Here is a 10,401-nt window from a genome sequence, read left to right as displayed (position 1 = left end):
ACTACTTAATTCGTACATACCGCCTTTCATGGGAGGTTTCTCTATGGAGGTTCTTTCGCTTCCCCACTGGTAATGATTTTGGGCCATACTTTCGATAAGTTAATAGGCCACATTGTAGGGTTTATCCATCAGTGCGCCACCTGAGGCAGCGTCTATTGTCAATCTTGTGTTGTACAAGAGACCATTGTAAAAGGTATGGATGATCAACCACTCTTCTAGACCGTGATATGGACAAAGCCTCATCATGTCTTTGTATCTCTCCCAAGCTTCAAAAAGTGATTCATTATCTTTTTGTTTAAACCCGTTTATTTGGGCTCTTAGCATTGTCGTCTTACTAGGTGGGAAATATTGTGCTAAGAAAACTTTCTTCAACTCGTTCCACGTAGTGATAGAGTTGGATGGTAGAGACTGGAGCCAAGCTCTAGCTCTGTCTCTTAATGAGAATGGGAAAAGATATAGTCTTATAGCTTCGGGGCTGAGCCCATTTGCTTTCACTGTGTCTGCATATTGCAAAAACATTGACAAATGTAGGTTCGGGTCCTCCGTGGGACTACCTGAAAATTGGTTTTGCTGTACGACTGACAACAACAAAGGTTTTAGCTCGAAATTATTAGCCTCGATGGCAGGGGTGGCGATGTTGTTATGTGGTTCATCCTGCGAAGGGATTGCGTAGTACATAAGAGGACGGTACTGCGGTCCTTCGGCCATCTCTGGTTATATAACTGGTTCAGGAATAGGGAGATTAGGATCGGGAAGATTTAGCTTGATACGATGTTCTCGTATCAGTTCTCGTATCAGGTCTCGTATCCGGCGTTCTAATCTTAGATAACGCTCAGGTTCGTCGAGCGGTAGCTTTAATTTCTCGCCTTGAGAGCGAGTACTTGGCATACACTCGACAAATTAGAAAGGGAAATAGAATTGTTTGCCTTAGTCTACATCGGGAAACACTGGAGTTACGATATCGACTAAATAAGTCCCCGGCAGCGGCTCTAAAAACTTTATCGCGACTTAGTAAGTCTATGGGAATCGTGACTGCAAGTGCGCAATCGTATCGCGTAGTTTTAAAGATTATCGAACCCAAAAGGACTAATAATTGAACGTATCGTTATCTAATGTTACTATGTAAATCTAAGGTTGAGGAACGTTCTAAGATTGAAGGGATAAAGAGAAATAATTATAACATGGACAAAATATTAATAAAGATATTGAATAAAGGGATATCGGTATGTAACACATCAAACTTCGGGGATTCGATAGATAGTTGGTGTAATCTTAAAGATCAAAATATTCTTCAGTAGAAATTATTTATAAAAAGGACTTTGTCTGACACTCTCATTTTTATTGACTCTGACCATACTCTTAAACCAGAATGCTTGGCTCTCGCGGTCTCATTATGAATTTTAAAGTAATTTTGAATATGAATATAGTCTAATTAATCCTAAAGCGCTTTCGCTGTGTTTAGGATTAATGCCTAGTTTCAGTTATCCGGTTAAAGTCTCACACTCTCGTTTTTATTAACCGTAATCTTTGTTTGCTTTGTACTCTCGTACGAAAAACAGTTTTGAATAAAACAAGAAACTAAAACCGGAAAATAATATTTTATAAAATCCAACACCAATTATTTACGAATCCCGTCATTTCGACGGTCTTTACATACTGATACCTAGAGATTTAGCCAGACATGGATCCAGTAACAGACATGGTATTCAGATAATTAAGCATACAATAAGGCATAAGTAATTAAAATGGAAATTAAAATAAAACCTAGAATATAAATCAAGAACTTGGAATGAATCATGATTCTTCAAATTAAACAATGCCGACAAGCTTTGACAATATAGTACAATAAATTGCAATAGCCCCTGATGTGGAGAATCTATTACTTTTACAAAGTAAGAAACTACCTAAGAAAATCTAACCAAAAAATCTGACTGGAAAAAAATGCACTCCTCGTGAGAAAAACCGACCCTCCTTTATATACTTCCACTCTCCCTAATTGTAGCATTGGTTGGTTGAAAAAGTAAGTGAAAATCATGGCTAAAAATGTGGAGGCCGTGGCTTAAAAGGTGGAGAGGAATAAGGGAGACCGGGTTGATGGTGGCTGCCACAACCCTAATATGGTCTCCGTGGCCGGCGCCACCTTTTATGGGATGGGCGCCACCACTCCCTTTAGGTCATGTGGCAGGCGCCACACACCCAAGTGGTGGGCGCCACACGTCCATTTGGTGTGGTAAGCGCCATGCTTTATATTTTTCTCCATTTTCTTCTCTTTTTCTTTCCTTTTTTCTATTTTCCACTTTCCTTGCCTATACATCTCTTATTTGATAAATACCTGAAATAAACATAACATACTGCGTAATAATAAGTATTAATCAAGTAAAAAGCAATTCATATGAAGCCAAATATACAATACATTTTCGCGTTATCAGTAATATATCAATGTGCCATGGTAACCCTCTTTCACGACATGATTCATGAAGAGATTGAGGTTTACATGGATGACATGATTGCAAAATCTAGAACTGAAGAAGATCACTAAGAGAACCTGAGGAAATTGTTTGCCGGACTCCGAAAGTTCAAGTTGCGTCTGAATCCAGCTAAGTGCACTTTTGGGGTCCGATTCGGTAAGCTTTTGGGTTTCATAGTCAGTCAGAAAGGTATTGAGGTTGATCCCTACAAAGTTCGATCCATCCAAGAAGTGCCATCTCCCTGAACAGAAAAAGAAGTCTGAAGTTTCCTTGGTCGACTCAATTACATCTCGAGATTCATATCCCATTTAACAGCTACCTGCATACCGATATTCAAACTATTGAGAAAGAATCAATCGATTGTGTGGAATGACGATTGCCAAGCAACATTAGACAAAATAAAAAAGTACTTTCAAGAACCACCAATCCTTATACCACCGGTTCCTGGTAGGCCTCTCATTATGTACCTCATGATGCTCGATGAATCTATGGGCTGCGTTTTGGGTCAACACTATGACACAGGCAAGAAGGAATACATCATTTACTACCTCAACAAGAAATTTAGTGAATGTGAGACCAAATACTCACTTTTAGAGAAAACTTGTTGCGCCTTGACTTGGGATGCTCGACGCCTGAGACAATATATGATTTTCCATACCACTTTATTGATATCCAAAATGGATCTGATGAAGTATATCTTCGAAAAGCCTCCTGTTACAGGTAGAATTGCTTGGTGGAAAATGTTGTTGACCGAATATGATATCCAATATGCGACCCAGAAAACAATAAGGGGAGTGTTCTGTCTGACAACCTTGCTCACCTACCTGTGGAAGGTTATCAATCGTTGAGGTTCGACTTTCCATACGAAGACATCATGTTAATCAGATACTTCACTATGCCAGGCTCCGAGATAAGCCATGAGGAAGGCCTCGAACTAGGATCGTGATGGACGCTCATGTTCGACAGTGCTTCCAATGCTCGTGGTCATGGCATAGGTGTAGTTATCACTTCTCCAACCGGTTTCCACCTTCCATTTACCGCCAGATTATGTTTTGACTGCACCAATAATATGGCAGAATATGAAGCATGCATCTATGGTTTGGAGGCGGCCATCGACTTAAGGATCAAGATTCTTGAGGTGTACGATGATTCAGCTCTGGTAATAAGTCAGGTAAAAGGTGATTTGGAGACTTGGGATAACAAGTTGATACCCTATAAAGAGCATATCAGAAAACTGGTACCCTACTTTGATGAAATCTTTTTTCATCAGATACCCAGGGAAGAAAATCGGTCAGCAGATGCTCTAGGTACGTTGGCTTCTATGTTCAAAGTCAAATGGAAGAATGAAGCACCAGCTATCCATATTGACCACTTAGATGAATCAGCGCATTGCCTAGAAATTGTCGCAACCTGAAAAATGGAATGCGAAAAAAAACAACCAGCGAAGAAAGACAGGAGAGTCGCCATCGTGCGTTATTTATCCCAAAGGAGGGAAAGGAAACGCTCGAAGTAAACCTGGAAAAAGGAAAGGACAAGACAGGGTCTCGCAACCAAATCTTGGGTTCGGGAGTCGATTATGCGAAGGGAAGGTATTAGCACCCCTACGCATTCGTAGTACTCTACGGGATCCACTTTTGTAGTTCTTGTCTAAAGGGTGTGGGTTTATCTAATGTGTTACTTACTAAAAAAAAGGGGTCAAAAGAAAATGACTCGCACGGATGTCGCATCCACTGCATACGTATCTCATCTGAATATGAGAATCAGAGTCTTCGTAGCCCGGCTACCTAGGGGTTAAGGGTAATTGTGCTCGCTAAGACATCGCGTCTTATGCCTAGGTATCTCATCTGGAATGAGAATCAGAGCAAGCCGTAGTTCGGCTAACTACGGGGTTATGGATTGGGTTTTGGACGAACGACGTTACTACGCAATCTACCGGATGCTCGACCTTTGGAGACTTACTCGCCTGTAGTAGAAGGAGTTAACATGTTCTTAGGAGAAGAAAAATCAATGAGTTGGTAGGGTTAGGGATGCTCATGCAAAAAGGCAGTCCTTGACGAAGGAACCGCGCTACCTGTGGGGATACGAACACATAAAAACAAACATGTATAAAGTAAACGTGCCAACAAGGCAATCAGAATAAATCTCCCAAATGGTATCCCACAAGCAAAGTGGAATATCCAGCGAGCTATCCCTGCAAAAGTCATGTGAGCCTTCACAAAAACTCAACAAAAGGGTTAGTGAAACACGATAAGGATTAGGAGAAAACATGTTATGACAAACGTAAGTCAGATTAGAGCAAAACAGAAAAAAGCAAATGCTACTGTCGCGATCGCTACTGTCTCGCCTAGCGAAGGCTTGGCGAAGCGTCGCTGTGTGCTCGCCTAGCGAAGGTGCTAGCGAGCGCCTGCGGGTTTTGGATTTTTCATGGATAACAGTATGGTTTCAGAAACCTCAAACCCTGTGGCATACACTTCAGAAATTAAACGATTAAGCATTCAAGGCATTATTTATACATTCATACATAATTATGAACCCGTGGGCAAAAGCCTAATGAAATTCATCCATCATACCTCAAACATTCAGAGTATTCAACTTCAAAGCACAAAGGTAATGGGAATAAGGGCAAACCTGATTGGAGAGATCGGTTGAAATCAAATGGCACGGTTGGATTTGCAAACCAATGTTAGGGTTTGCTTGAGCTGAAAGTGTGTGAGTCAGAATGAACCTTTCAGAGTTGCCTGGAGGTTGCTGCAGATTAATTCTCACTCTCTCTGTCTAGGTTTCTCTCTAGGTTTTGTCCAGGGTTTTGTTTCAATGAAAACTCTATTTGGCAACGATTGCAAGATCAAATCAGTCGCAAGTTCCTTTCCGAGGGGAAAACCCAACCTTTCATGGTTTTCCACATACCCAATCATCTTGAGCACATGGGGACTTACAGGGGCTCCCTCAGCTAACTTGCTTTGAAAAAGGGCTTTTGAAACTTCAAACCTCTCATGCCTTGCTTGCTCTTGATAGAGCATCTTCAAGTGTTCGATCATATCGAACGCTGTCATGTTCTCATGTTGCTTTTGCAACTCTGAGTTCATGACATCCAGCATGAGACAAGCAGTTTCATTGACATCATCGACATGCTTCTTATAAGCATCTCTTTCTGCCTCAGGTGCAGAACTAGGAGGTTCCTATTCAGGAATAGGTGTCTCCAAGACATACAGCTTTCTATTATGTTTGAGGACAATCCTCAGGTTTCGGTGCCAATCCAGAGATTTGTCCCAGACAATTTATCTTTGTCAAGGATTGATCGCAAAATGTTTGTTAGAGGTGTTTATTGATATTAATGAAAATATAAGTATCATTGACATATTTAATTAGGCCTTTAATTAAATATGCTCCCACTATTTTACTCAAAACAAATGACCTTCATCACTTGATTCGGAAAATCCCGTTGGAATATTTTCTAGTGGGTCGAGATCCATATTTCACTTCGTTCTAAGTCCGCGTAGGCGGATTACACAAACTAGGTTATTTAGGTAGGAACTCCTTCTAATTGTATCTCGAAAATTTCAGTTGGGTGAATAACTCCTTATTCCAATCCATCATATGGATCATTCCCAACTCTTGCTTCTAAACATATATAATATTATTATAATTAAGTTTGACCCATCGTTTTAGCAGTTGGATATTACAATTATCCCATCGCACCTTACTAATATAGAACATGCACCTCGCGTAGGCGAAACCTACATTATCCGATACTAGTCTTGATGAGTGCTAAAACTTGGAAAGCAAACATATATAATATTATTATAATTTGTTTAGTTAAGTTTGACCCATTGTCTTAGCAGTTGGATATTACAATTATCCCATCGCACCTTACTAATATAGAACATGCACCTCGCGTAGGCGAAACCTACATTATCCGATACTAGTCTTGATGAGTGCTAAAACTTGGAAAGCATAAACTTAATATTTAATTTGAGGGAATTGTAATTTTTATGATCTCACCGGCTTATTTATCATATAAATCGTCTCTCACATGCATCAACATATATTCACATGCATCAACATACATACACATGCATCAACATACATAATGAAACAGTTATGGCCCCTAGCGCAATTGTTCTCCTAAGCCAATGAGAGAACCTAAGCTAACCTAATAACGATCTAAGCTTCTCCAAGCAAGATCTTCAAGTTTGTCCTCCTTTGATATTGAATTCTTATCTTTCTTCATATCATTATTCTCCTTTGATATTGAACTCTTCTCTTTCTTCATATCATTATCCTCCTTTGATATTGAATTCTTCTCTTTCTTCATATCATTATCTCCTTTGATATTGAATTCTTCTCTTTCTTCATATCATTACATTACAAAAGAAACTCGTTTTACATACGAGGGATTGAGATGAGAAAAGAAGTTACACTAAGAGATTAAAAGGAGAGGCACAACACGCAGGTCGTATTTAAAACCCCAAAATAAAATGAAGGAAGACTAAGGCCATAACTGATCACAACAAGGCAATAATAACAAACACATTATTATTATTAATTTTTAATTCCTTTAATTAATTAAAACCAACTTAAATTTCGGCGACCGATCACACTACGCAGAGTTAGCCGGGGGTTCCGCTGACCGGTCAGCGGACGGTGGTTCCGCTGACCGATCAACGGACGGGGGTCAAGGGGGCAGCACCCCTGTCCAAAAAATTTAATGAATAATTCATTTGAAATGGACATCGTTTAGCATCAACACAACCCTTGCGTAGTCACAAAACAGAAACACCAAGAGTTCTGACTCTGTGAGTGTGACGACCGTCACAAGCATGTTACGACCGTCACAGGCTTGTTACGACCGTCACATGCCCATGACGAGCGTCACGCGGCCAAAAACAGAAACGCCTAGAATTCTGGATTTGTGAGTGTGACGACCGTCACAAAGCACGTGACGACCGTCACGTCCAGCTTGTTACGCTCGTCACAACTCCATGACGACCGTCACGTCCAACTTGTTACGATCGTCACAAGTCCATGGCGATCGTCACGCGGCCAAAATAACAGAACTTTGAACCAGTCAACACACGTGTTCCAAAAGGCCCTAAATTCACAACTCTTTGACGGAACAACCCTTGCGCCGTCACCAACCCTAATGCGCCAATTTCATACCGTCAAACACATCTCGATTGTTGATTCAGTATGATTGATCAACAGGTCATTGCTTCACCATACTAATGTCGGATTCCGAAGTAAATGACTATTGATCGCTCAAAGGAAAACAACCATTTAGTGTTTGAATGAACGAAACAGAAACAGTATATCATATATACCGTACTTTGCATTAGGATTACTTATATCATACATAAGTTGATCGGTCTCAATTGCGTAACCTATAGACGATCGATGTATCGCTGCTTCACCATACTAATGTCGGTTCCGAAGCATAGTAAACATCAATCATCCAACTCGTACACTCATGATGCCAAATTTAATTACCCGTTTAATTAATTGATTCATTCTGTCTTTTAATCATATTAATACATAAAATAAACAGCTATCCGAGTCATGGTTTCGTAAGTGGCTCTGATACCACTGAAGGAGAATTGCGATCCAAAACGCAGCGGAAATTAAAATTTTCTCCTTTAGAGATCCTTACGAATGGTCATGATCAGTGGTAGAATATTTACCTCTTGTGTCGATTGAAACCTTTGGTGCAGATCTCTTGTGACGATCAAAACCTTTGATGCAGATCCACGGAGTGATCACGAACGTTGAACGATGACAACGTCTCTACTCAGTCCACACGAACGGATTCCTTCAATCTCAGTGCTAGCTGGTACGAATGAAGGCTTTGAGTGAGAGAGAGAGAGAGAGAGAGAGAGAGAAAAAAAAACGAAAATAATGCAACCGCCATGAATGCTTCTGCACAAGGGTTCTATTTATAGAACCACTTGTGTGGGCTTCAAGCTAAAAGGCCCACTTAAGTGTATTTTGGCCCATATCTTATAATATGCCCAAAATCACTTAAGCCCATGGTACCTTACCATATTTCGTATTCTACTCAAGTACACCGTACCTTACGATGTTCTATAATTCACTTAAGGGCACCGTACCTTACGGTATTCCTTAGTTACTCTATCTCTCATCAATCCGTCCTTTGTGTGTGACCCTGTAGGTTTTCGCGGCATTGGCAATTATATTAAATCATGTATTTAACATAATAAACAGTGAGCGGTATCTAGCAACACATCACTGCTACCCAAGACACGAAAATGTCAAGTGATCTGACAATTCCTTCTATGATAATACTTATGTGTATAATTACCCTTTTACCCTTATGTCTATATTGAACACAAGGCATAGACCGTGTCATCCTTGTCCAGTTTAATATTGGGCCCATAGACATTTATCCTGTTATGCAGGATGGGCAAATTCCATCTAGGTCACTCATGTCCCTCAGCATGCTTCGTGGAGTACCCATCAACTGTCTTTATGGTTATCCAGTTACGGACAACGTTTGATCAGCAATAAAGCACTCGACTCTACATCTAGGGTCCATAGTGGTTTCAGGTCGAAGAGTGGTATACACCATTATCACCATGAGAATAACTTATGACACTTTGCATAACTTTCTATATAATATTCTCATAGCGGGTCAATCCGGTATAAATATGACTCCTAATATTCATACATATGTTTAAGACTTGATAACTCTTTATCCATGATCCATGAGATGTAATCATCAGTCTACAAACATAATAGTCTTAATGCTTTAATGTTATCCCACTTCACACTAAAGCTCGACTACGGATACTTTAAGAATAGTGTCCTTATGTATAATGTGTTCTCATGATTAAGTCACACTTAATACATTAAACTGACTAGCTATTCTAGGGACTTTATTAAACAAACGTAATAAAAAAAAGCCTTTTATTATTCGATACAAGTACCAAAAGTATTGGCCTCTAGGGCTTACACCAACAGTATTGATATTGCTTGACAAAAGCCTCTGCCAAGTCTTTCCAGCTCTTGATGGTAGTACGAGACAAATGAGAATACCATTCACGAGAAGCTCCAGTTAAACTGTCTTCAAAATAGTACATCCACAGCTTTTCATCTTCAGTGTGAGCTCCCAACCTTCCCAGATAAGATTGGAGATGAGTGCATGAGCAAGAAGCCCCGTTGTATTTCTCAAAAGTAGGGGGTTTGAACTTGTGAGGGATCCTTACTCCCTGAACCAGACCAAGATTGGTGACATCAAAACCTAAGGAATTTTGAGACTCCAAAGATTTGAGCTTCTCAGCAAGCTCATCCATACGGCGAGTGGTCTCGAGGGCCTCGTCGTGCAAAGAAAATTGATCATACTGACAATCTTCAGTAACGGGGCGCCCGTTAATCCGAATCCCTTGATTCACATTGTACCTTCCTCCAATACCATTCCCAACATTTCCCCTGTTGCCAACATTACCCGGGTTTCCATCAACATTTGCGTTACCCGCGTTTCCAGTGTTCACAGGGTTATCAGCGTTCCCAGGGTTACCAGGGTTACCAGGGTTCCCCTCAGCACTTGGTATTTCCACCTCTGGATCGGGCCTCGGTTTCTCAACCAATTCCTTCAGCTTCGCCTGGCCTTCTGCCATACCAGTCATCAATGTCATGAACTGATCCATTCTTTCACGCATATCAGCCAGTTCTTTCTGTATCTGGTTCATTGCTAGTCGTGGACGGTTTTCCTTTGTCGGGTACCTGTGAACTCGCTTGGGACCAATAACTGCCTGCAACAGGGAACAAACATTAGACACTACGGTGACACCTGCAAAACAAACAAGGGTTAGTATGTATGGTATGCGATGCACTGCTTATTCGATTTTAAGGCCCCCCCCTTAAAAAGGGAATACCCTGCAAATGAATAAGCATGAGATGTTGGATGCAAATATGCAGA

The 10,401-nt window shown here is 40.6% G+C and overlaps 1 non-coding gene across 1 annotated transcript; it reads left to right on the top strand.

Annotated features, from left to right (window-relative positions):
* Window positions 1–217: 217 nt before the first annotated feature.
* Window positions 218–324, top strand: LOC127109013 (small nucleolar RNA R71). Its single transcript, XR_007796502.1, has one exon. It is a non-coding gene; the product is annotated as a small nucleolar RNA R71 (small nucleolar RNA).
* Window positions 325–10,401: the final 10,077 nt, after the last annotated feature.

This window comes from Lathyrus oleraceus, chromosome 7 (assembly GCF_024323335.1).
Source record: "Lathyrus oleraceus cultivar Zhongwan6 chromosome 7, CAAS_Psat_ZW6_1.0, whole genome shotgun sequence".
In the NCBI taxonomy this organism is placed as follows: Eukaryota; Viridiplantae; Streptophyta; class Magnoliopsida; order Fabales; family Fabaceae; genus Lathyrus; species Lathyrus oleraceus.
The sequence above is the reverse complement of the archived record's forward strand: the minus strand, read 5'-3'. Positions and strand labels throughout refer to the sequence as shown.